This window comes from Camelus ferus, chromosome 4 (genome assembly GCF_009834535.1).
Source record: "Camelus ferus isolate YT-003-E chromosome 4, BCGSAC_Cfer_1.0, whole genome shotgun sequence".
In the NCBI taxonomy this organism is placed as follows: Eukaryota; Metazoa; Chordata; class Mammalia; order Artiodactyla; family Camelidae; genus Camelus; species Camelus ferus.
The window spans coordinates 22,552,340-22,577,779 of NC_045699.1; the positions used below are offsets into that span (position 1 = coordinate 22,552,340).

The following is a 25,440-nucleotide window of genomic DNA, read 5'->3' on the forward strand; positions in this document are numbered from 1 at the left end:
TCCTAGAGAACGCCATGTGCCCTTGAATGTGTGTATTCTGGGTGTTTTTGGATATAATGTCCTGAAAATATCTATTAAGTCTAACTGTTCTATTTTGTCATTTAGAATCTCTGTTGCCTTATTCATTTTCTCTCTGGAAGATCTGTCCATTGATATTAGTAAGGTTTTAAAGTCTCTTATTCATAATTGCTCTTCATAATGAATACATAACACAAATTGTCTGGGTGATTTGGACTATAAACATGAGGAATCTGAGTGGCAAACCTGTGTCTGTCCACTCAGATCCCTTTGATGTCACCAGGGCTGAATTCCATATGTATAAGAATTTGAGCCAGGTCACGAGGGAAACTGTATCCAAATTACCTCTTTTCTCCCTGTCTTTTTGGAATGAGTTTATGTTTTCATATTTTAAATACAATCTTTTTCCATAGACAAATACAGGTATAGAGATTAACTTAAAATCAGGGTGTCTGCTGTATTTTGTCAGAGCAATGAAGGAAGATGCTGGGAAAAAAGAAAAATTCTGGGAGAGGTTTTCCGCACAAGGAAGAACTGATGGCATCCATTTCTCCTAGAACATCCTTGAGTTTACAGCGTTTGTGAAACGAATCCATCATGCCATTCAAAATGCCATTGAAATGTTTAAACATTTAAATACAAAATTAAAGGGGAAAAACACCTTGTTTAACAGTAGTATATTTAGAGGCTGCACAAATAACAAAATCATGTTGTAGGTTAAAACAAAAAGCCACAGCAACCCACCCTATCGGGCCTTTCCTTTAGGGAAAGCAGGCCAGATGTTTAAACAATATTGCGGGCGATGTGCATGCCGCAGCACTTGGAGACCTTGGGAAAGAAATCATGTCTGCACCCCTAGTGTTTCACAGTTTTAGACCCCTGACCTAGAAACAGTTTAAACAGATGTTTAGTTCAAGGGATTTATGTCGACATTGAATTTTTTTTTCCCCCTTTGGAAATGGCTGCCTCTAAAATTAGAGCTTTTTACTAGAAAAAGGACCAAAGAAATGACTACATCCCACAACTTTGTAGTTTCCTGTTGCAAGTGTTCTGGTGCCACAGGAACAAAACAAACAAACATCCACCTCATCAGCCATTCCTGTTTCTGCATTTGAACATCTTCACATCCCCCTCTCTCAGTTCTGTGTTTGGTGAGTATAGACTTCCAACAGGAAGAGTTTGCTAAAGGAGAAAAGATCTCAGAAAACTCCTTTCGATTATGAAGCAGCGTAAATTGTGGCTTTTCTTCCTCTCCTTGTCTCCACCCCTCCCATTCCTCCTTCCCCTCCTCCTGCCCTCCCTCCCCCTCCAGACCTCCTCCTGCCCCTTCCCCCAGAAGTGATTCCTCCCAACTTTGATCCTGGTGTGTGGAGTTCATTCCATGACTCGGGTCAGTCAGAAACGGTGTGTTGCATCATAGCTGCCTTTATGGAAGTGTTTATTTCATATCTGAAATGTTTTCATGTGCGTTCGCTCTGCTTTGACTTGCAGAAGGAGAAAGAAAGTAGTTTTACTGGAGGCAAAACAGCCACCTGTGAAAACTAATTGCGTAGGTAGAGGTTTGATGGTATCTCTGGGAGGGATCCAGCAGGAAGAAAGTAAATGTTCTTAATCTACAAGGAAATCACCTGTGTGCCAAACTGACCCTCTTCATCAAAGCCAGTGTTGAAATATGCCATCAAATCGGTGGCCTGTGTTTAGGAGGCCGGGGTGAGGAGGGCCACAAGAGGGAGGCGCCCTGGAAGGCAGGTGCAGTTCATTGAGGTGAACTGAGTAGATGTGGGAAAAATTGACAAATGTGGTCAGCTCAGCTAAAGCACCTCATTAAGGGCTGCCATGTGATATGAATGGTCTATAGTTACTTTTAAACAGAATTATGCGATGTGGCTGCTTTTGAGTTCTTTCTTTCCTCCCCTTCATCACGTTTTCTTTTGAGTCTTAAGTTTTGCTGTCTTGGCTTTTTTCCTTTGTTTCCTTCCTCTCTTTGGTCCCACCAGTCTAGTATACCCAAGTGCTCCTTGCCATTGCAAGGCCAAAAGGTACTGTGACAGAGAAGCAGGCATCAGCGATGCAGGCTACCTTTTGTCACCATCTGGGTAGCTCTCTGAAGTGACTGGCCCCAAGTTTAGAAAGCGCAGCTCCAAAGGGATCATGCTGTATACCCACTGCTAAGCCTGTGAACTCAGTCTGAAACCTCTGTCTGAAGCCAACCAATCTGTAACTGGTCTTCCAGATGGCAGGATCTGAGCTCCCCTGCAAGAGTCAACATTTTGTTGGTCACCTTAGGTAGAAATCGGCTAGAGTCTTGGCACTGGGTGTTCTCCACTCACACACCTACACGTTGCCTTAGCTCTGCAGCCAGGAAAGTTTGACAGCATGTATCTGCATGCTAGTGGCTTTTCTAAACGGCTGTCTTCCGTGGGAAATCAAAAGTCTAGAGAAGAGGGGAAAGTCCCTAGTATTTGAAACACCATGAGATTTAGGGAGATTTGGGGAAAAGTTAGACCATCCTTCTAGAAGCCCAATAAAATTTTTTTTGGAAAGCAATAAGGGAGTTTTACAGAAGCTATGTAAATTAAATAAGAACATGAATTAGAAAGGCATTGCATGATTTTTTTTTTTTTTTTTTTGAAGGAGGCGTGCTTGTTTGGAAGACTTTGGACACATTTCTCAATGTCCGGGGTGATCTGTAGTCAGCGCTCCGTTGGGCCCTTGCTGCAGTCACGTGGGTGCCGGGCCGCCCAGGGGAGCTATACAGCAGGAGGCCAGAGGCTCTCTTGGAGGCTCCACTGACTTAGTTTTCACTGTCTGGAAAGTAACTAGACCCATGTTTCTGAAGTCCATGGGCCCTCACTTACCTCAGTGCACTTTGACTCTTCCCCACCTGTTCTCCTTACCCCAGGGTCTCATGGGTTCTCTAAGGACCCGGCAGCTCCGTCCTGCCCCCTGTTACTGAGAGCGCTCCCTCCAGAGCCTTCACTTTAAACTGTCAGCAGAAGCTGTTCTACAGAAGCTCAGCTCATACTAATGTGAACCTATCTGGAGGTGATATTGGATGCTGAGTTCTCAGATTCAACCCCAGTTGACTAAAATACCTGGTTTTTATCGAATACCATTCAGACAGAAGACACTTTCAACCAAAATACATCATAGTGCCCCTGGGCCCCTTTTTCCACAGCCTAAGCCAGCGAGCCCCGACTTGTGTGAGAAATTTCTTCTCTGTCATATATAAAGTAGGATCTTGCTCAGGGGCCGTCTACAGTCATGTCCAGTTTATCTCCATGATGCCCAAAATCTTAGACCATTTATTTTTTATTTATTTATTTTTTGAGAGGGGTAATTTTTTTTGTTGTTGATAGAGGTGCTGAAATTGAACCCAGGACCTCATGCATGCTGAGCGTGCGCTCTACCACTGAGCTGTACCCTCCCCTATTCTATTCATTTTGATATATGGTAGACCCTTGACGTGTATGCAAGATTTTTCCAAGAATGGTGATGAGCTTCTAAACTTACAGTTAGCCCTTTGAAGTATAATTTCTTCCCCAGGTATCTGTATTTGAGCAAAAACCACCACTTCCGTAGGCCTATTCACTTTTCACTTCCATCACCATCACGAGTAATTGGCTTTTCTTTCAGTGGCCCTTTATTTTTTAAACGAAGAAACAATGTTATCACAATGCAACAATGGATAAGGAGAGAAGGACAAAAATCACTGTGAGATGTGGCTGTTGAACACTTGGCCTGGGTCGTACAAGACCTAAGTGATTCTTCCCAGTCTTGCATGTCTGTGATCCACATTTGTCCTCAGCAAAATGACAAATTTGGTTATAGAACTTTTCCCTCCCTCCGCATAGAACATTTATTAATATTTCATGCACCTTAGAACATGGTTTGGGGAAGCACTGAGGTTCTGTAGGAGCCCCTGAATGAAAGCAGAGCCTAGAAAGAAGGTGTAGTGAAAAGAGCCAGGGATGGTTGGTTTGTTGGTCCTGGGGCTCATTTTTAAGTTGTGCAAGTGTGTGTGTTTGTGTGAATGTAGACGGGTGCTTTGTGTCTATTATTGTTATAATGTTTCCATGTGACATGTTTTAAAATGGAATGACATCCTTACTAGCCTGGTTTATGAAGCCCCCTGTGTAAAACTTTCCCCCCCAAAAATTTAAAAAATGAGGGTGTAATAGAAAAGCGAACAGTTGGAATAGTGGGACTGTTTATCAGAACAGTTTCTTAGTTCGTACTCAAGGTTCAGCAAAATCTCATTTGGAGATTTCCACTGTAAGACATCCAGGGGCAAACTCAAAAATATCTTGCTGGTAGCAGCAGCAGCAGCAGCAGCAGCAGCAGAAAGAGAATTCACAAGGGAGGCAGTAGAGAGACCTCTCAGGCTTCATCCAAGAAGTATGGGCTAATTTTATTCCAGCTCCTTGTCCCGGGGTGGAAGAGGCGCATCTGGAAAGGCAGCACAGGGCCACGTGCCCCAGATGGTGAAATGGTCTCAGATACTTAAAGACCATCCTGTTCTCACCCACAGCAAAGCGCTTTGACTAGGAGGGCTGAATTATGCAGCATAATTCGGAGAGCATTGTTCCCTTACTAATAAGCATCCAAGGTTAAACAGCCTGTTGGTTAAATTGCGTGTTGGAATCAATTGCCCTGTTAGATCAGAGCAGTTATGAAAGGAGAAGATCTGAATGGAAGTTCTCAGTAATGATAAGCCAGACCTTTGCTTCTACTGAATTTATATTCTAAAATGAGTCATCAGAGAGGGGTTTTTATCTTAACAGCTTACTATGTCCATAAACAAGCACTCAAGATGCTTGAGAGCAACAATGGTCACCATCACTGAAAACGTAAATGGAGGTGGGGGGAAAGCCCACACTTTTTTTTTTTTTTTTACTAAATTGCCTTAAATAAAACCTGATTATGGGGGATAGGGATATAATGCTCTAAAAAAATCCCCTTTCCCTTTAAAAAATCTTATCCTTCCCTAGCACTGCAATAAATAATTCTGCCCACGTGTATTAATGAATTCAGACAAAGTTACCATAGAAGGTGCACTGTAGACGTCATCCCTGGAGTTATCTCTTTATTACTGAATGGTTTTTGGCATTTGCTTCCTTGTTCATTTAACACCAAGTGAAGCACTGGGGATGCTGTTTTTTGCCAGCCCAGGGGAATTCACAGTCTAGCATCCAGCTCGTGGGAGAGCCACCTCCAGTGTCTCTCAGCCTTCTGCAGCTGTGCAGTAGCTGGAATCAGGCACAGCTGTCACCTCGTGTCCACCCCGTGCTATACATATACATCAGATCATTTAATACTCACAGCAACCATGCTTTGATTCCCATTTTATAGGCGAGGAACCTGAGGCTCTGTGTTTAAGTGACTTGCTCAAGGCCAAAGAACTCATAGTTGTCGCAGTCAGGTTCAGAACCCTTGGTGCGACCTCTGGACAAAACTGCCTGATGTGCACAAGTGACTTGAGTCTTGGTCAGGAGGTGGGCCCTGCCCCTCGGTGCGCTCACCTCTGCTCGGTTCTGAGGAGGCAGAGAAGAGCCTCCTCAGAACTAGGGGAGAGGCACAGCCAGGTCAAACCAAGCCGTGAGGACTTAGTTCCTGGTTCTACTTAGAAGGCAGGATCTGAAAAACAAACAAACAAACAAACAAAAAAAAAACAGAAGAAAAGAAAAGAAAAGAAAAGAAAAGAAAAGAAAAGAAAAGAAAAAAAGAAATGAAGGCGTCTGGAAGGTAGCCTGAGAACGGTATCTCTTTAGGTTTTGAAGGGGGCTCTGCAACACGGACAGTGTTGGAGCAAAGCACCCCCCAGCTCAGATCCCTCTCACCCAGTTGGTCCTCTTGTCACCTTCGGTCCAATTTATGAGCTCATGATGATTGAGTAACCTTGATTCTCAGGGTGCTGTGACTGTGGCTGCCAAAAGGGCTAGTGTTTCTAAACTCTGTTAATGGTACGGCATATCCTCTTTCTTTTTGGAAGTTAGTGCACTGGAGGCAGGAATATGAATATTGTATTTCACTCTCTTTCCTTTCTATCTTTCTCTTTCTCTGTGTCTTCCTATGAGTCTTTCTCTTTTTCTAAATTTTTTTCTTTCTATCCCATTCTTGTGCATTTTCTTCTTGATTTATAGCCATGAAATTGGGAGTGTGGACTAAAGAGATTTTCTTTCTTCGAGGAGGGGGGGCTTGTCTAGTTAAAATGTTTAGGGAAATATATCTCTTTCTAAATATGCAGAATGGGTATACGGCTGATACATTCCTTCTTGGCCACGCGGTTCCCTTCTGTCACTGCATTTTGGTGTGAGATGCAAGATGTAACCTGAGATCATGAAGATGGGAAATCCAGTAAGAACTCTATTACCCTGCAGTTCAGCCTCTCTGGAGTGCGATGGCTATTTTTGTTGGTTTGAGGCTTCTGGCAAACGTAGGTCAAAATGAATGTTTTTGGTAAAACAGAAGCTATGCAGTATGTTTCATTTTATTCTCACAACAGCCATATGGTAGCAGGTACCATTTTTAGCTTCATTTTACGATGAGAGAGAAGTCAAGGGTCTTTCCAAGATCACACAGCTAAAGAGTGGTGGCTAGATTAGGTGCTTTGATTGCAGAATCTGTGTAGTTCACTACTTCTGTTAGCATAATGATAGGGTGGAGGTGAGAGGATAAAGGGCCCCATCTGGATAGAGTTGAATAGGATAGAGTTGAACTTGAGGTTTTAGAAAGGCAGTCAGGCCACCATTTGATCATTTCTCAAGTGTGACATCCTCGTGGTCGATTAAGTGCTCTACAAAACATACCAAAACTCATCAATGAACTGAATTGTTTCAGGTTAACTTTGAACGACCTTGGGCAACTTCTCTGCACACCGCTGTTTCATCCATAAAAGTGAACCATAATTTTTTGTTATCTTTTAAAGGAAGTTAGCATTCATCTGTTACCACCATTAAAGTATTTTATAGAAATTGAAGCACATACCTGTCCACATTAATTATGTTAGGTCTGATTCTTGCCACTTCTCCCTGGCCATCAGTGCTCCCTGCATTTGTATATCATGCTTGGTTAACACGAAGGTTCTCACCCGCACCCCACCCCAACCCCAGTCATTGACCACTTGCCTGTTTAGTGAGAGGAGTAAAGCAAAGCAAAGTTAGTTGCTCAGTCATTGAGATGTATTACAGTTGAGCTTTCGTCCCCTTGTGGTTTTACACTGAAATGTGCTGTTAATGTGTTAGAGGCAGAAAGTTCACCACATTCGGCAAGATCCTCTTGCAGTTGCAGAACAAAAAGTACCCAAGAGTTGACTCCTCAAGGTTCAGCCAAGTTTATTTCATTTTCAAATTTGGAAACAAGGTTGGTACTTTCATATGCTAATGATCTGAGACTTATAGCTTAAATCCTTTTGTCTGCAGTTCACCGGAGAGGGCTAAAAGATCTTTCGTTATCTACTTAACCCTCCCGTCCCTGCCTGTAAACAAACACATATACATGGTGTGTACACTCACACACATACACACGCACATGGAATGCTAACCAGGCAACATTAAAAAAACAAAAACCTAGTTCCAGTGAAGAGCTAAACGATTCTGTTCTTGGTGAGACATTACTAAGCATGTGAGAATTGAATTATTTATCTCAGATACCTGTGTGTTACTGTGAACACTGGTACTTCAGCAGATGAGCTTTTGGATCCGTGGAAGGCCTTTGAGCGGCTGTAAGAGAGCTAGTGCACTGGAGTGCTGTAAAATAAGTTAGCCTCATCACTTCACTTCAGATCAGCAAACAGTTATTGAACGCAAGTCCCTGAAGGTGCATGTCTTCATGCTTATATGCTTATGTCTGGTGGAAGAGAGAAGATCAGTAAGTAACACAAGCCTGTATCAGGTCGGTCTTTAAGAGAAGTGTCAACGTGGAGCCGCTGAGATGCAGTAGAGGGGCTCAGCTGGTTGTGGGGGAGGGGGAAGCATCATATGGAGAGGCGGTGTTTTGATGGATCTCAAGACATGGGTTATATTAAGTGTGTAGGAGGCATTTAGGCCAGGTGAACAGCATGAACCAAAGTCAAAGGGCAGGAAAATGCAAGAGAAATGATGCAGTGTAGCTGGAATACAGAACCCACGCACAAGGCAGCAGGGGCCACGTGGGAAAATACACTGCAGTGACCTCATGGAAGGAGCCTTGAATGTTGGCCTGAGTGATACATACTTACTGTATTAATTCCCGAAAGATGTCTAGAGGCAGCTCCCAGGATATCACACCTTCTCAAAAGAGAACTTCAGACAACCTGACTTAAATCATTTTATTTGGGCGTTATTTCTTCACTGTCAAAAGGATCGTCATTTCCCTTTCTCTCTTGGGGGGAATGTGTTGTCCTAGTCAGAGAAAGCTACACGCAGCACCGGTGCCGGCTGGTCTGTCTTTGTTCATTTCCAGCCTTTCTTGAAACAATCATCCTGAGAACGTCAAATTATCCAGCTATAATCTAATTGGTGGTGACTGCTCAGTCCCTTTGCACCAAAGAACTTGTATCTAGCAAGCTTCTTTCTTCCAAACATTTGTTAGTTCATTAAAGACGTTATGTTAGAGGTATGCTGTGATGATGCGTCTGAGAAGGAAATAAAAGACCAGGACAAAAGACAAGTTGAATAGTCAAAGATGAGCTATAACCATCAGGGAAAGCTAACTATAGCACCTGATTTTGATTGAATAACTGGTGATAACATTGACTTTGAAGTTGTTGCCAATCTACTTAAACTTTTTTCATAGACGGGATGAATGAAAATTATGAAGCATTGATGTAAAAATAATTTTGTGGTGGGGAGGGTCTGCTTCCCTTCCTTCTGTCCTAAAACTCTTTCTCCTCTCTCCTTCCTGTCTGTCTCCCTCCCTCCTTCCCCAGGCTTTTCTTACTGTGCAATTTCCTTGACGGAGTGACTTCTGTTTGTAAAAGTTTACCTGGATTTAATACAGGTGATTGTCATGGGTACAGTCTTTTGCTGCAAGGTGAAGGAAAGGTCATTCCCCACCCCCCACCATGATTTTATTTATTATGATAAAATAGAAAATCTATGCATAACACTTAACTTTTAAAGTATTTTCAAGACTTAACCTCTTGAAAAAATGAGTTTTTAAAATGAAGTCACCGTTAATCGGTCTCAGAAAGGAAGAATTAAAGAGGAAAATTAGAAATAATTCAAGGTACCTAAAGCATTTGGAAGTAAGCTTCAGATTTCGAAAGTAGATTCTACTGGCTACCCCAGCCCCTGTGCTATTCCTGACACTTATATGTTCTCCTCGAGGAAGGAAAGGTTAAAAAGTAGATTGCATTTTTGTATCTCTGCCTTGTGTTTGGGGGAGTGAAGTGGTTTCTCTTATTGAGAGATAAGGGTAACCACAGTTATAGAAACTGGCTACCCCCTGGATGCATGTGCTGTTGCAAATGCTGCAGCGACTGAAAAATCTCCAGATACATGTAAAAATTAATTAATGTCTTGCTACCACGCAGGGAGTGTGGGCACATGGGGATAAAGCTGACTAAATCCCACAGAATTTGTGCGGCTCGCCCATTAAACCTCAAATAATGTAACAGGACGGGAAAGCCAAGGCCCCTTTCTGTTGTCCGCCCCCCCCCCCACCCCGCGCCCAGCTGGTTATTTATAAAAGTTGGACCTGTTTGTTTGCTGCTCGAAGTGACCCCCATCCAGTGAGCAAGCCGGAGTCATTCCTGGTGACGGAGTGGACCCCGGTATGCAGGGCGCCCTGCAGGGTCTGGGGCGCGGAAACTGACACGTTGGGATTAGCTGCCTGCTTGCCCGCCCGCAGGAGGCTCCCCCCGGGTGACAAGGCACAGCACCTCCGCGCCTGTGTGACCTCTAACAGCGAAGGGCCGGCCTCCTCGCTGATGCCATTCGCAGGAACCTGACTGACTGGTTAGTCTGGTCAGAAGAAAATAGCACTGACATCATGTGATTCTGGCAAAGTAAACCACATTGGAACTTGGCCTTTGAATACCCAAGGGGCTGGCAGCCATCGCGGGGGTTGGCTGGGAGCCCCATTGAGTTCACTAGTAATCAGTTGACTGCTGAGCTGGACAAGCTGCCCTAGTTTTTCTGACAAGCTCTGTCTAAAAGAATGATGGGCAGTCTGCCATTAGGATTTTTGAGCAGAGTTGCTAAAGATTAACTCTTCAGCTGCTGTACGTGTATCACATTCTGCGTTAGGTGTTGGCACGCAATTAGATAAAACTTTGGAGGGAAGGTTCCCATTCCTCGTTCAGTTACTGTACACGGAATTCCTGTCTTGTACAACAAACACCCATAAGCACGGAAAAGCACTATAAAGTCTTTATATGTGTGTTTCAATGGAATGCCAGTGGATCAGTTTTCCTTAAAGTTTTTTTTTTAAACAATATGCTGCATTGTCAGATTTGCATCGTAACCATCCCTTGGGAATAGGTATTACCTAAAAGAAGCCTTTGAAAAACTGTCAGCATTTAATATTTATTTATTCTAGATATAGCCATGTATATACTTTCCAATAAAGCTTGATAATTCAGAGTGTTCTAGAAGAAAGGAGCTATTTGCAGTCAGTGGGTCCTAGTCCAGAGAAGCCAGTTCTTTTGGGTAAACCTGACTTGCCAATGTGCTTATCTGCTTATCTTTCACTAGGAAAGGTGATGTCTTTGTAACTTTATTCCTTCTCTCACACAGGTAAATTAAAATGCAGTGGATAGAGTTAAACAGGTTGATCAAATAATTCTATATGCTGATCTCCTGGTGGTGAATTTGGCGGGTTTAATGATGCCTTATCCTGGAATTTTTCCTAAGACACACTCTTTTCTACAGATAGCTGTGACAGTCTTGATTGGACACCAAAGTTCTATGATGGGGCTTCAGCCCTCCTTTCTGCAATCAGTGATGGTGCAATATACTGGGAGTGCGATTCCCGATATATAGTGTATCTTGGTCCTCATTTGGGAATTTTAAAAAACGAAGATTCTGGGCTTCTTTCTTCCTCTTGGGTCAGGGCTTTCATTCTGACTCCTCTCTGGTCTTTTCTTCAAAAAAGCCATATTTGAGGAATGGTCCAGCGTCTTTCTCATGGTTAAGAGGTTTGTGGCATCGGCAACCTGAGGCCATCATTGTCCATCAGAGAATTTGTATAAAGCAGGATAACGTATTGCAGATGTGTTTAATGAACTCTGCCTTCTCCCCACACCTCTGGTCTCCCTTCCCGCAGCACAATAATGCGTGACAGGCGGCAGCCTCGGAAGGACCCTCCTCTGCGGCAGAGCTGAACAGTGAGAGTGACAGCCTCACAGGTCCATAAAGGAACGTTTTAGTGAGTTTTTAAGTTGGCTTGTCACCCTAAGACTTCTCAGGAGAAGATGCAAGGCACTCAGGGGGTTGAATAAAGGTTTATAAATAGGTGAAACTTTCTGGTGTATTTGTTCCTACTGGGTGTGGTGTGGAGGACGAGCCAGTGAAAATATCCACAAAGCTTGGGCATTCCTGATGCTGCCCTGCGTGGCCAGGGATGTGTGTCTGTCCATCTGTGTGGGGGCAGGGTCAGTGCTGTCACGAGGCCCTCCCTCATGTATCTCAGGAATGGGCGTGGGTGAGGCGCAGGAGTGGTCCAGGGCTTGTGGGCGACCCTCCCTCCTTCCACCCTTCTCCTTCTTGCCGCCTGTTTCCTCCCTCCTCCTCCTTCCTTCTCCCTCTGCTCTGTTCCCTCCCTCCCTCTCTTTTTCCTCTCTTTCTCTCTCTCTCTCTTTTTTTAAAAGACATCACTTACCAGAGAATCTCCTATCGCCAGACAATGCACAGTGATGAGCAAAAGCTGCACTGGTCCAGCACTGGGGGAGCTCCTAGTCTAGTGGGAGACAAAGATGTCTCTAATCAGATGACTGCCAAAGAAATGCAGAATGAATAATTATGGTCAGTAGTTTGATGAAGAGGCAAATGATGGTAGAAGGACATAAAGCCGGGGACCTTATTATATATACCAGTGGCATTTCTTGGTGATCTCGTTCTTGGTAATACTTGAGAAAATCAAGAAGTTAGACCTGAAGTTGAATCTCAGCTCCCCAGCTTCTTATTTAAATTTTATCAATGGACTTAAGCTCTTTGAGCCTTAATTTCCTTATCAGTAAAATGAGGATAGTAATATCTCCTCCCCAGGGTTTATGTGCTCTTGGAAATACTAAATTTGAAACATTTGGTTGACACAGTAAGAATTTAACAATCTCTTATTATCATTAATGCTATAATTCAGTGAGCTAAATTAAAGATATCCTGCGGGTTTTTTCCTGTCGTTAAAATGCCACTGACAACCTAGCTTAGTTGCACGCCCATCGTTCCCAGAACCCGTCCACTGAAATGTTATGAGAAGTTAGCCAGTATCTCAAGCCGTCTCGACGCTAACATGGACGCTCCCATAGTCTTATCCACTAATTCAACATTTTTGAGGTGTGTGAGGACCCAGTGACATTCCCTGGAAAATGCTGCCTGCAGCTCTGCCTCTCTTCCCTAACTTTTCTTTCTGTTCCCTTCCAGGGGTCCTTTTGGTCACTGAAAGTTGTCAGATTCTTGCTGGCATTCAGCTTGTATATTAATTGCAGGTGTCAGAAGCTGAAGTCACGCAGACTGAAGTGAGAAAAAGGGAAATTACTGGCTGAGGCAACTGAAAAGTTCATCCTCAGGCGTAGCTTGATTCAGGGCCTCTGATGGTGTAATGAGGAACAGCTCTCTGACTCCCTTCCTCGGCCTTCCTCTTGGCGACCTTTCTTCTCGGCAGGCTCCCCGCTCACAGTTTCACCTCCATCAGCTGAGCACCCCCGGGGGAGGAGGATGTTCCCGTCTCAGTACTGCCAGCAGAAGTTCCTGGGCTGGCCCCGCCCGGGCCCCCGCGCCTGTCGTTGAAGTGGTACCGTATTCCCATTGGCAGGACCCAAGTCGCCTGCCTGCCCTTGGAGCTGAGGGGGTGAAGGCAGGACACCCAAACTCCATGGTCTCAGACAGTGAAGGTGAGCAACTCCTGGAGGAAAGTTCCTATTATTACTACAAAGAAGTAGTGAGTGTTGTACAGACAACACCCAAACCAAACGAACAGGCAGAAATCCACTGCAGATAAAACACCTAAACCACGCCATTCCTGCTTTTAGTTTAGATGGGAGTGACACTGACGAGGAGGTGACATGGAGGCACAGTACCTGCTAATTGCTAATTCTTGACCACACGCCAAGCAGCGGGCTGTGTGCTTCTGCGCCTGCCTTCTGATCTGCACAGTAACCCACAGGGTAAGTGCTAAGATCCTCCTTGGGCAGACTGGGGAACTGACGCCTGGTGAAATAGTATCACTTTGTCAAAGTGCCCCAGCTAGTCGGTGGTAGGGAAGCCTCGAGCCCCAGCTTCCGTCCTCCAAAGTCCATGCTTCGGAGGCGTTGGATAGCTGATCGTCACATTGCTGGGTCAGGTAGCCCGCGAGGCCTGAGGCAATGCAGAGAGAGCCGTGCCACCCTGGCCTCGGGGACGGGCACACTCTCCTGTGGAAGTAGAGCCGGCTTCTCTTCCAGGTCAGGGTTCTGAAAGCCAGGACTTTGGAATCCTGTTCCAGGTATGGGCACTGAATCCCCTTGGGTGATTCGATGACTCACGGGAAGCCTCACACCCTTCGCTTTCCCTGCCTGTAAACTGGTGACAGAGCTGTTAGGCTGTTGGGCGAGTCATTGGTCTGTTTGAAAAGTTATATGTACTGTGCATCACACCAGAGTTTGGAAAACTCAGTCTCACCATTTAATTGTGGACTGCTCAAGGCCGTTTGACTAGGGAATGTGTCTGAGCTCCTGCCACTGCCATAACAAAATCCCGGAGACCGAGTGGCCTAAACAACAGATGTTTATTTTCTCATAGTTCTGGAGGCTGGAAGTCAGAGATCAGGGCTCCGGCACGGCCGGGTCCCTCTGCCTGGCTTGCAGACAGCCGCCTCCTCACTGTGTCCTCACGGGTCAGACAGAAAGTGAGAGCCAGCTCTCTGGGGTCTCTTCTTACAAGATCACTACTCCTGTCATATCAGGGCCCCACCCCCATGACCACATTTAACCTTAATTACCTCCTTAACGGCCCTATGTTCAGATACAGTCCCATCAGAGTTGAGGGCATCAGCGTATGAGTTTGGGGGGAACCCAGTTCAGTCCACAGCAGTAGGATATTAGTGGTTTTGTGCAGACCGCATGTCTCATCAGTATGTCCCTCTAGCCCTTTAGGTCTGTCCATGGCACCGTGGCATAGAGTGTTTCCTAATGCTTATTTATTAATTTTGGGTAAAGTGACTTTAAATTTTAAGCTCCCAGTTAGAGCAAAAGATTTTAGAAAATGATATGAGAAACATGGGCATTCACTCTACAAATCCAGATGTGAGATACATGGAATAGAGGTATTAACAAAGGGTCTGAAGGCTCAGAGGAAAAAATAATTCAGGGTCAACCAGGGGGGCTTCAGAAAAGTGAAAATGAACCTTGAGTCACAGGATAAATGGGATTTCACACAGCCTTCTGTGATGCAGCCTGCTGTCCCCGAGGAAGGGGCTACGCAGAGCAGTGGTACTGTCCCCCAGCTCACTGAGTCAGACTTTGGAGTCCCTCAAGTGCCCTGCCCACTCAGGATATCTGGATTTTATTCTAGAGGCAGTGGAAAGCCCTGGAAGGTATTGTGGAAAAGCACAAGTGTCATAGACCTGGGCTTTGGACAGGCACATTTAAAACATATACAGGTTGATTTGGCGGCTAGAGAGCCTAAGGTTAGAGGTTGAGCACATGATGTTCCTGCCATCTAGAATGCCTTTCCCTCTATTTGTGTGCCCAGCGAACCCCTGTTCTCCCTCAGAACATCGTTCCTGGAGCAGTGTCCCAGTGCAGGTATTCCTGACCTGTCCAGGTGGAGTAGTGCCTCCCTCCTCTGCCCTCCTCCTGTAGTGTATGTGGGCCTGTTATTGCTCATATAACATCATGGTACAATTATGTATTTATTATGTATCTACAAATCACTACTTGACATGAAGGGCCTGGAGAGAAGGGGTTGTATTTTTTTTTTTTCTGTTTTCTTCTGTTCTATTTTGCATTCAGAGTGGACAGTGCAAGGCACGTCGTAGGTGCTTTGTTCTTCTTTGGTGAATACAGCCAAGCTGCACTGAGACTACTGTAAAAGTCGGGAGAGAGGCAAGGACATGGAAGAGGCTGCGTTGGGAGGAGCAGAAAGGGGCGGCCGTCCTGTGGGTGTCGGGAGAAGGAGTTCGGGGTCATTCTGAGGTTTCTAACTTGGTCATCTGTTGATGTTAATTCCTCACCAGGGACAAGGAGCATGAAAGAAGCCGAGTTTGGAGGTGAAGGATGAGTTTGGTTTCTCTTTTTGGTTGCTTAGAAACATTCCGAGTGGTGATGTCTGGTAGGCAAGTGAAAACACAGGTCTGAGTTTAGCTTTGTTATTATCTCAAACCTCTGAAGCAAAGGTTATGATTGCCTTTGCAGAGGTGAGAAGGTGGGCCAAGCACGGAGCTCTCGGGGATGCTGACTTTAAAGGAAGTGGTAGAAGCAGTGGAATTAATAAAGGAGAGTGGAAGTGAGAAGTCCCAGAAGTAGGGGGAGAATCAGGACAGCTCAGAGTCACCGAATCAAAGAGAAACGGGGCACACGCTCGGCCTGTCTCTGGGCCAGTAAGTTTTATCATAAAATCTTCAATAATAAGAACAAGAGCAGCAAGAATCAAAATAACAGTACTTGCTGTTTTCTCAGGACTCGCTGTGTTCTAGGCATTTTGTTAAATGCATTCCTACATCTCATTTAACAGCAGCCTTAAGCCTGTTATCCTTACAGACTTGCAAATTCAAACTCAGAGGTTAAATAATTTATCCAAGGCCAAGCAGCTAAGTGCCGGAACTGGGCACGCTTTGCGAACTTTGAGATACTGCAGAGAATACTAACCAGTTATTTTATTTTACCTTTTGGTGGAGTGGGAAGTCTGTGGATATCATGGAGATTCAGCTTATCTGCCAGACTCACTGTCATCATCCCTGTTCACTCAAAAGAAATGTAATTCTTTCTCTCTTCCTTGGGTGAAAGAATATGTGAATGAGCCGCAGTTTTTGAATGTCCCTCGTTTTAAATCAGCTGATTGAAAATATATCTATCCAGTTGCGCTAGTATGTGTGGTGCATCGTATTTTTTATTGAAGCGTAGTTGATTTATGGTTCTGTGTTGGTTTCAGATGTACCGCAAAGTGATTCAGTTACACATATGTGGTATATATTTTAACTTTGTTTCTCTATTGTAAGGTACCATTTCCTCTACAGCCTGACTTTTTATAAAGATGAAAGGCATTATTTAATTGCAAAGAGAAACCTGAATATTTTTAGCAATCATTTGGTTTAGGGCTTTCACGTAGAGCTGTGTGCTTAAGACACGTACACAAATTCCTGGAAATATTGGCTCATAATCGCTGCGCTCTTATGGATGTGCGTATATAATTTTCATATATAATTCAGGAAAGAAAAATTATCGCATGTGATAGATTAGTATTGCCACATAAAAGTACTGATTTGTGTATCCTATTTTAGTGCTTTGCTAATTCTCGAGAGATAACTCTACAGTAATTTCTAAGAAACCAGACAGTTTAATTCTGCTCCTGGTGTCAGGCGGAAGCATTGGCGTATGTTTGCCGCTGCGGCTGTGGCTTCATCTAGTCCTTGCGCAGGACACCTTTGAGTGGTGAGGATTCTGATCTGGCCTTACCCAGACGATCTACCCCTACCCCAGCCTCGCCACCTGTGGTTTCCTGGCCTTTGAGTGGGTGACTCTCTCCAGTTTTCGGGCTCTCTGAGATGAGGTTGAGATTTTTCAGTAAGAACCGTTACAAAGAAAATGCTAAGGGAAATGAAAGATGAAATATACCATGTAAAGAAATGGATGAACACAGGTTGGTTTATTAATTTGTTTGTTTGTTGAAATTTAATTAGGTGAATCGAATCATAGATTGATTTTCTGGCTGGACGTGAGACTCATTTATGGCCCCTTTGTCGTCCCTCAAAAAAAACAAAAACAAAAACAAAAACCTCAAAAAGGAAAAAGTGAAAACCTGCCCTTACTCTAGACCCTGGAAGGGTTAGAAATTGGGGTAGAGAGGAGAGTAAAGACAGTTGTGATGCTGTTTTCTACCCACCTGGTGACTTCTCTTTCTGAGTTACATTTGTTTTGGAATCACATGCCAGATTCTCCACTTTTGAAAACCTTATAATACAGAACAGGATCTTTTTTGAAAATGTAACGTTAATTGCTTTTACTTCTCTTTCAAGTCATTGGCTCTCTCTTCTTCACTGTTTGTTAGAAGTCAGAAAACCTCTTGGAATTTTCATCAAGTGATTGGTTTTCATTGTTCCTGAGTCCATACAGAGGGAAAGAATGAGATTTCAGGTTTTAAACTGTAGCCTCGATGACTAAAATATTCGCAGACTTGGTTAAATCCACGATCTCTTTACATAAGTACTGGATTTCTTTCAAGGTGCTGTCGACATGCTGTGCAAATGACTGCAGTTTAATATAGAGCTATCTTGACGTGGTTAGATTTGGTAAACCCTCTTATCTTTCAGACACGCATCATTTATTTAAAATGCATAGGCATATGTTCAGAACAAAGTTATTTTCAGTGCATATATATTCATTAGCCTGTGTGTGAAAGTACATTTCAAAGAACAATCATTTCGATTTTTGCTTTTCTTTCAAAACTTTTCTTCTCTCCCCATCTTGGTTTAATTGAACCCGAGGCCTGAACTCTTTAAAGCATCCCCAAGGAGCCAGGGCACATCGGAACGTCTTCGACTTTGTTGATCATATACCCATGCATGATAAGATATGCAGAAGAAGAGATCTGGTAGAGAAGTATAAATAATACTTATCTTTAAGCCAGCATCTGTCATCTGCTTCAGCAGACAGTGCTTGCTTCTTCCTCTCACTAAAAGGGCTGAAAGATTTATGGAGCAGCTTTGTTTGTGTTCTGTGATGCTTAATCAATTTATATTAAATTCTAAATTAAAACTTGGATTTCACTACGGTGACATCTCTGATGTAGAGAACAAGGGGAGAGATCATGGTGCCCTGAAAAGGGTAGACCTGGGTGATCTGAAGCCCCAGTCTCCTTCCGGCAGGACTTTGCTTAGTGTCTTGTGTCAGTCTGACCAGATCCTCGTAGGTCTACCGAGGAAACGAAAGACGAACCAAACTTCAGACTCTTCAGACGTTGAGATATTGGGTGTTGGGAGTTGGTTTTGAATACTCTCATGCATGTCCTACTGTCTGAGGAAAAAACACAGAAATTACTTCAGTGTGCAGGTAACGGGTTCACTTTGCATTCAGAATGGTTGGATTAATGAAGACTCACGGGTTGTGATCACTGAGAATTCTTCCAGGTTTCTGGTAATCGAGGTTTACCATGTTAAGGACCTGATGAGGATTTGGGCTTTGTGGCCATTTTCTGACCAGTTTACCTTGCCAGTTCTGCCTTTGGAATTTTCTGGCCTTTTTACACAGGTTCTTTTTGTTGACTATCTGCGTATGGTAGGGGGCCCCCTCAGAGAAGCCAGTTTGTAAATGACCATCTTGTTATCTTTGTAAACTTTATGTATGTAAGAATCCTAGACTCCTGAGTTAAATTGAATTTTTCTTTTTTCAGGTAAAAGATTTGAAAATTATACCTGTGATTAGTTTTCTCAGATTCTGCATCTATAAGGAGAAGAAGAATAAGATTTAATTAAAAATATATTTTTCTGCTGAATACTGATATTTCTGTGTTTGAATTGGCTTTTTCTTACATCTGGTACCCACCAGACTAACCTGTACATATTATTCCTTTGGAAACATATGTTTGTGGGCCCCCATCCAAAAGTAGCTTATGTATCTACATTTCAAAGTGTAAGGTTTCCTGAAGAGAAAGAGGAGGAGGGTGGACAACTATGAGATCTGTTAATTGTTGTTTATTTTCTGGGAAATATGGCAAGCTGTAAACTTAAGATCAGAATATCTGTGTTTTTGAATTGTGTAATATGTTACTTAGGAGAAAAGTGAATTAAAGGAAAATTTGAAGGCCAATTATCCCGTGCCCAAAGAAAATTAATAATTCATGCAGCTCGGTCTCTCTCCGCCTATCTTTTCATTGCCATGTTTGTCCTTTTGTCTGTTTTGGTCCCTTGTTATCTTTTTGTTATAAGTGCCACGTATAGACATAGATGCCCACATTGACATGTTGCGTTTGTCCACCTGAAGACTTAGCGCCTAAGTCTCAGCATTTCCCTCGCCCGGCGTTGCCTGGTTTGCTCCACGTGTGTAGCTAGGGATGCAGTCTTTGACGCTCCGGCATTATTCAGAAGCCCTGCCCGGAGTGGTTAAATGGCAGGTTATTGCTGAATACATTTACCCCTCATTTGCCTAAAATGTATCTGGTGCCTGAGTCTATTCTTACCATGTGCCCTCTTTCTCAGCTGCTGCTGATGCAGAGAGACCCCTTGGAATTACTGTGAGAGTAGGGAAGAACCCTGGATTGCCAGGGAGGAAGGCAGCCCCTGCTCAGCTTGGTATGCAGATCAGCCCTGAGGGTGCGGTGAGACTGGCCCGGCTTTCTGACCTGAGGGCTGCGTCTTCCCCGTCACTTGCCGGTGTGACTGCGTGGGGATACTCGCAGCCTGTCTCGCTGGAGAGGTTGTCTGCTTTCTGTGTTTCTGTGGAGTAATTTTGAGGAGATGAACTGAGGCGTGGGAGGGATTGCCAAATGAGGTGGTGATGATGGCTAAAGAGACTTGGACTTAGGGAGTGCTTTCTGGCAGAAGTACAGCTCAGACAGTATCGTGTTTTTGACCATGGTGCTTTAGACACTCTGCCAAGTGTTTGTAACGAGATCAGGCTGTTACTATACTTTGCTTTTAACTTTACTTTTGCATACAGTACGCGGTTCTTGTTTTATAAACTGTGTCGCATACTTTTTGTACCTCTATAAACAAGTGAAGCTGTTGAGTTTTTGGATAAAGTTTGAAGCAGTCTTGTGTTGCTTCCTCTTTGCTTTATGCTCCAAGTTGAGAGCTGAATAGTGAGATCTTTTTTCACACCATTTATAATGCGATGCACATTTTGAAGGCAATTTAAATTCTTTTGGCTCCGTAGCCATATGCTTCAAAATGGAAGCCTTATACATGTATGGATAGAGGAATAGGTAGGAAATTGGAGCGCAAAGATGTACGGCTGGGTATGTATTAGGGTAATATTATCCTTGTCGAGAGAGAGACGGAGACAGACAGAGAGAGAGACAGACAGACAGACTGAGAGCAGGAGGAGGGAGTGGAGGGAGGGAGGGAGGGGGATGTTTCACTCTCTAGGAATTTTTCCAAACTTGAAGCCCAATTTTGCTGAAGAAAATATTACAGAAGAAGTTTAAAATGTTTCCACAGGCTCTACAAGAACCCTTATACATGCGATTTATGTGTCTAGTGAGATTTCGGAACTTTACCCGTGTATTATTTGAGAAATTGGCAATATAGTCAAGAGGAATGAACTTGAAGGTATAATTTTTAATGGAAGGACAAAAACTAATGTTAAGTTAAAACCATAGTTCTGTTTTATTATTACATTTTTAATCTTTTTTTTTTTTTAACTTTTCTTCATTCTTGCCTTTGCCTCTCGAGTTTTCTGTTTACTTCTACGCTGGAAAAGTGAAGTGTGCTAATCACCTCAGCACATAAACTCTTTCACTCTGTCTCTCCAGAGGGTTTTTTTTTTTTTTTTAACTATTTTCTTAATCCATTCTGCCTAGGTAGAAAACACTAGGTTTCTCCAATATTCTGAAAATAATTTTTACTCTGCTTAGATGGAAAATACCCTGTTTCTAAACTATGGTCACTATAATCGTGTAGGTTTCTGCAGTTATGCCCCGTTGATCACAAGGATATTATTATAAATCAGTTTGGCTGAGGTTTGGATTGATATGTTGTTTATATATACTTACCTCAGAACAGGGGCCCCTTTCGCCTTCGCATTTAAACCTTACTTCCTTATCTTACTTTCTTTCCCTTTTCCATCATAGATAATAAGTGATTTATAATATTAGAGCAGATGCAACACATCCTTCTGTAACGTTCATCAGAAATGGAAGTGCTGTGTCGGTCCAGGTGTGACTGTATTTGTTCCAGAAGGAAATAGCCTGTAGGTTAAGGATTCCTCTGAAGCTTGTTTATTTAGGATATTATATATACATATATATATATGTATATATACGCACACATACAAACATGTACCATTTTCTCCTTTGCTCGCTGTGCACTGTGCATACAGAAAAGGTGGGCGGGAGCTTCTTGCCAAAAGACAGTGGAATTTATATATTATTTTCTTTACGACCGTTCTGTAAAAAAAAAATTTTCAAAGTTAAATTACAGTTCTAATGTTTTGAAAATAAAATGCCACTCACCTTGTTAGTTAAATTGTGGGAAATCATTTTGTTCTTTACAACTAATTTCTTAATTTTAGTTTCTTAGATCCCTGCGTCATGCGACACGTTATTGGCCGCTTTTGTAGAATATGTGTTTCTTATTATAAACTACTATGTGGAATAACATAGCAGCCTTTGAATAATTATCATGGGATGTACTTTCACATCCACTGACTTTATGTTGTTTAGAAAACACATGCGGGAGCTGGGAATTAGGAAACAAAAGAGAGAGGGAGAGAGAAAAACAAGCAGGAACTGACTTTCATTTATTCATTCATTTATGTTTGAGGAGAAGGTGGAAAAGCCCACAGATTGGTATCTCCATAGGGTGAAACCGTGTTACTGTTTATCTGTACCTTTTTCCCCCTGTGGCAAGAGACGTGAAGAATAGACACTCACTCCCAAAGACACCAAGTTCCAAAACACTGACTCATGGGCCCACAATGAAATCCTAGGATGCAGCCATTTCCTAGCTTTGTTTGGAAATGAGCTGATCGGACCAGGCGGATGTGAGCCCTCAGCTGCAGGGCTTCACAGGAGGAAGTGCTTTTGGTTTCTCTTAGGTACTGCATGCTGTTGAGCAACTTCTTTGTATTTGACAGCATCAGCCAGTGTGAAAATGTTCCCTCGCGTGTAGAAAATTCAGACCTGGGCTCTTCTGTGCTTTTGTGCCCATCTAGTCTCCACCTGATGGCAGAGAGACACAGCCACTCCTTGCAGTGCAGTGCGGTTTAATCGTGGGCTTGGGTGTTGAGCTCGTCACACAGCATCCCTCTCTCAAGCTCAGTCTCACTTGTGCTTGCAGTCTCCCCATCCCACGGCCCCTGCCTCCCTCTCCTGCCCAGGTCGCGCTCCACCTGCTCTCCCAGCATCCGCAGGGCTGCCCTTCTCGCCACTCCTGCAGCACAGCTGAGTCTCAGGGACTTTGCTCCACCTCTTTCTGCTGGGAAGCCTTTCTGCCCAGGTCATCACTGGGCTTGTTCCCTGACCTCATTCACAGGTGTGTTCGGAGAGCCCTTCCCCCCTCACGCCGACCACCGCTCCCTGCTCTGAGCCTCTTCCCTCTTCTTCTGCTGTACTGCTCACCCCATAGCCACCCGACATATTTTATATTCACCTGTCGCCTGGTTTACTGTTTCTCACCCCAACTAGACTGCCAGCCTCGTAGGGGTTGCAACTTTGACCATTTTGCACTCTTTTGTCGGGGTCTAGAACATAATGGACCACGTATATAGTGCCTAGCATGATGTAGAACCTGACAGAGCCACAAGAATGTCTCTTAAGAAACACTGCAGACCATCCAGAGATGGCGCTCACCTCTTGTATCGGGCCGTTTGGCAAGTTTTGTAACTTCTGGGTGCCTTGGCTTTCCCATTTGACAAGTGGGGACAACATTTTGCACACCTCAGAGGCATCATAGGAAGTTTAGTAATAGTAAGTGAACTTGGGAGTAAAATCATGGGGAGTAAAAGATCAGGCAACTAGTTTTCTTTTGTGAAGAGGAACTCTGAAATGATGAAAAGGGTGTGTGCCCGATGGGCAGGGGTGTATGTTCGGTGTTTGGGGTTTCCTGTGTGTGTGCTGGTTCTCTGCACTTTCTTGGTGATGATGCTTGTGATGAGTCTCTGAGGATGGATGAGGAGCGAGCTAAGGATTCACTTAAGCTTGAAGGATAACTTGGGGGGTCATAGCAAAGCAAGTGAATGAGATAAGTGAAAAGAAATTGGCTCTAAAGAGAGCATTTGAAATTCTAGCTTATTGTCATACTTAACCGCCTTCTCTTCTCAGACCTGACAGTTTTCAGTCAATAGCCTTTCTGGGATTTTCCGAAGTGTGCTTTTACCTTGAATGTATCGGGGCTGGAAACAATTGTTTATGTTTATGCAGTTCATAATTTTGCAGCTTAGTTTGTGTGGGTTAGTGGCCCTACTGTTCAACTGGATGGCAAATCTGTGCTAGGAGGATACCATATGCACAAGTATTTTCTTAAATAATGTTGGCGTTTGCCACTGGTGTTAGGGGAAGAACGAAAAAAAAGGAGAGTAATTCTGGAAGCCCTCCAGTAAGGGGTTAGGAAAGAACTTAGGGACAAATGCTCCTACTTGGAACACAACACCGAATAGTGGGTTTTTTTGTGTTTTGTTTTTTTTTTTTTAAAGAGAAGCCAAAATTAAACACAGTAGAGTTTACTGTTTGCTAATCAGCATGTGTTTACTTTCTCTTCCAAAACTGAAGTTGCCAACCAATACATTTCCTACCCAGTGCTATGAATCTGTCCAAATAAACATGGGAAGTAGTAAAACAATGACACCACATGAAAAATATATCCTCATTCATTAAATAGAATCCAAAAAAATTCTCTGGAATTTAATTCTAGCAATGAAGTGAGAATTGTTTGGTCTACTAAGAGAGGGTAGTGACTTCCTGCCTCGGATAGTCCAGCATGGAAGGCTGTGTCTTTAAGTGGCCTTCCAACTCTGCATGCACTGGCCTAAACCCGGAGAAATGGAAATGGGTCAGTTCGTGTCAACCCTTCATCCATGTTCCCAAAAAACCAGGGCATTTGGGGTATAACGTAGCTTTATGATAATTGCGAGCACAAGCAGCTGGTAGAATTCAAATAATCAATTTTAATTTCTGTCTCCATCACTAAGGATTACTGACAAGAAAGTTCTCAAGATGAAATTAAGGAGTCTTCCTCTGGAGATTGCAAACAGAAGGGCAAAGAGACGTTGCAAAGAGGAGCTTTTGTTCTGTGGTCGGTCAAGTTTTGGAAAATAAATTCAAAAGCAATAGCTATGGTCAACCAGTATAGAGAACGTTAAATTCATAAGGATGTACCAGCTTAGCTGTTGGTGAGCAGTTCCGTGTAAAACTGACATCTGTGATGCATACGCGTGTCTTGAGGAAGCTTTGTTACAGGAATGCAAGGTGGAGGTGGAGTGACTGTTACGGTATCATTGTTACGGTTGAAATTTGCCTTCAAAAAATACCCAGTGTACTCTTTAGATTAGAGCCTAGACACCCACGGAGCTGACTCCTGTCTTCTATCAAAACCTGCTTCTAGGAGATAATACAATATTAGTCATTTACCCTTTAATGTGACTTAAAAATAAATGTGTTGAGCCTTCAGTAGGAATTACGTTAAAAACCCTGTGAGTATTGGGAAGTTAAGTAGTTGAAGTTCAAGCCTTGGGTTTAAGTGGTCGTAGGGGCAGGCATTCCTTCCCACTCTTACTGCAGGGGTGACTGTTCCTTTCTTTTTGGACAAATAAAGCCAGCCCCTTGACCTTTCCTATCAGGCAGGTCCCACTGATGCTTCCGGTGGGGCGGGGAGCAGCAAAACAAAAGGGAGTTGGTTCTTTGAAGGCGATTTAGCACCTAATTGTTATTCAACGTTACATTAAGATTAGAGTAGTTCCAGCCACAGCAGTACAACAATGCTTTTTTTTAATAAGAAATTAATTATCTGAACAAATTTACTTCTTGGATTTAGTTAGGGAAATGGCATAAATAATAGTTTTGAATGAAGACAACATCACAGCACATAAAAACCCAAAAGGGTCTTTTAGAATGAGGTAGCGTGTGTCAAAGTCGTCAGCCAAAAGCTGTATAAACATCGCTGGCTGCCCTTGTTCTCTGATCTAATCACCCACAGATTAGGAGCCTGCGGCCTTCAGCCCTAAAGGTCTCGCAAGGACTCGGTGAGGAGCAGGACTGAGTCTAGAACTGAGTTCCGAAATGCAGAACTCATTTACTGAGGCTGCTTCCCAGTTTTAAAATGATCTCCCTTGAACACCAGATTTTTTTGTTTTAAGTTTTCCAAGCCTGAATTTAAAGAAAGAAAATGTACAGAGTTACTGATTATTTCCTAAAAAAACTACTGGCAGCAGCTGCT

At 43.4% G+C, this 25,440-nt stretch overlaps 1 protein-coding gene and 1 long non-coding RNA gene across 7 annotated transcripts in view; both read left to right on the forward strand.

Annotated features, from left to right (window-relative positions):
* NFIB (nuclear factor I B) overlaps positions 1 to 25,440 on the forward strand; it is a 228,270-nt gene that overhangs the window by 52,986 nt on the left and 149,844 nt on the right. The gene's annotated exons all lie outside the window — the stretch shown is intronic.
* Positions 39 to 25,440, forward strand: part of LOC116663105 — a 29,425-nt gene continuing 4,023 nt past the window's right edge. Inside the window, exons 1-2 of the long non-coding RNA XR_004319157.1 lie at positions 39 to 4,490; positions 17,939 to 17,953. This is a non-coding gene — a long non-coding RNA (uncharacterized LOC116663105). The remainder of the gene's footprint in view (positions 4,491 to 17,938; positions 17,954 to 25,440) is intronic.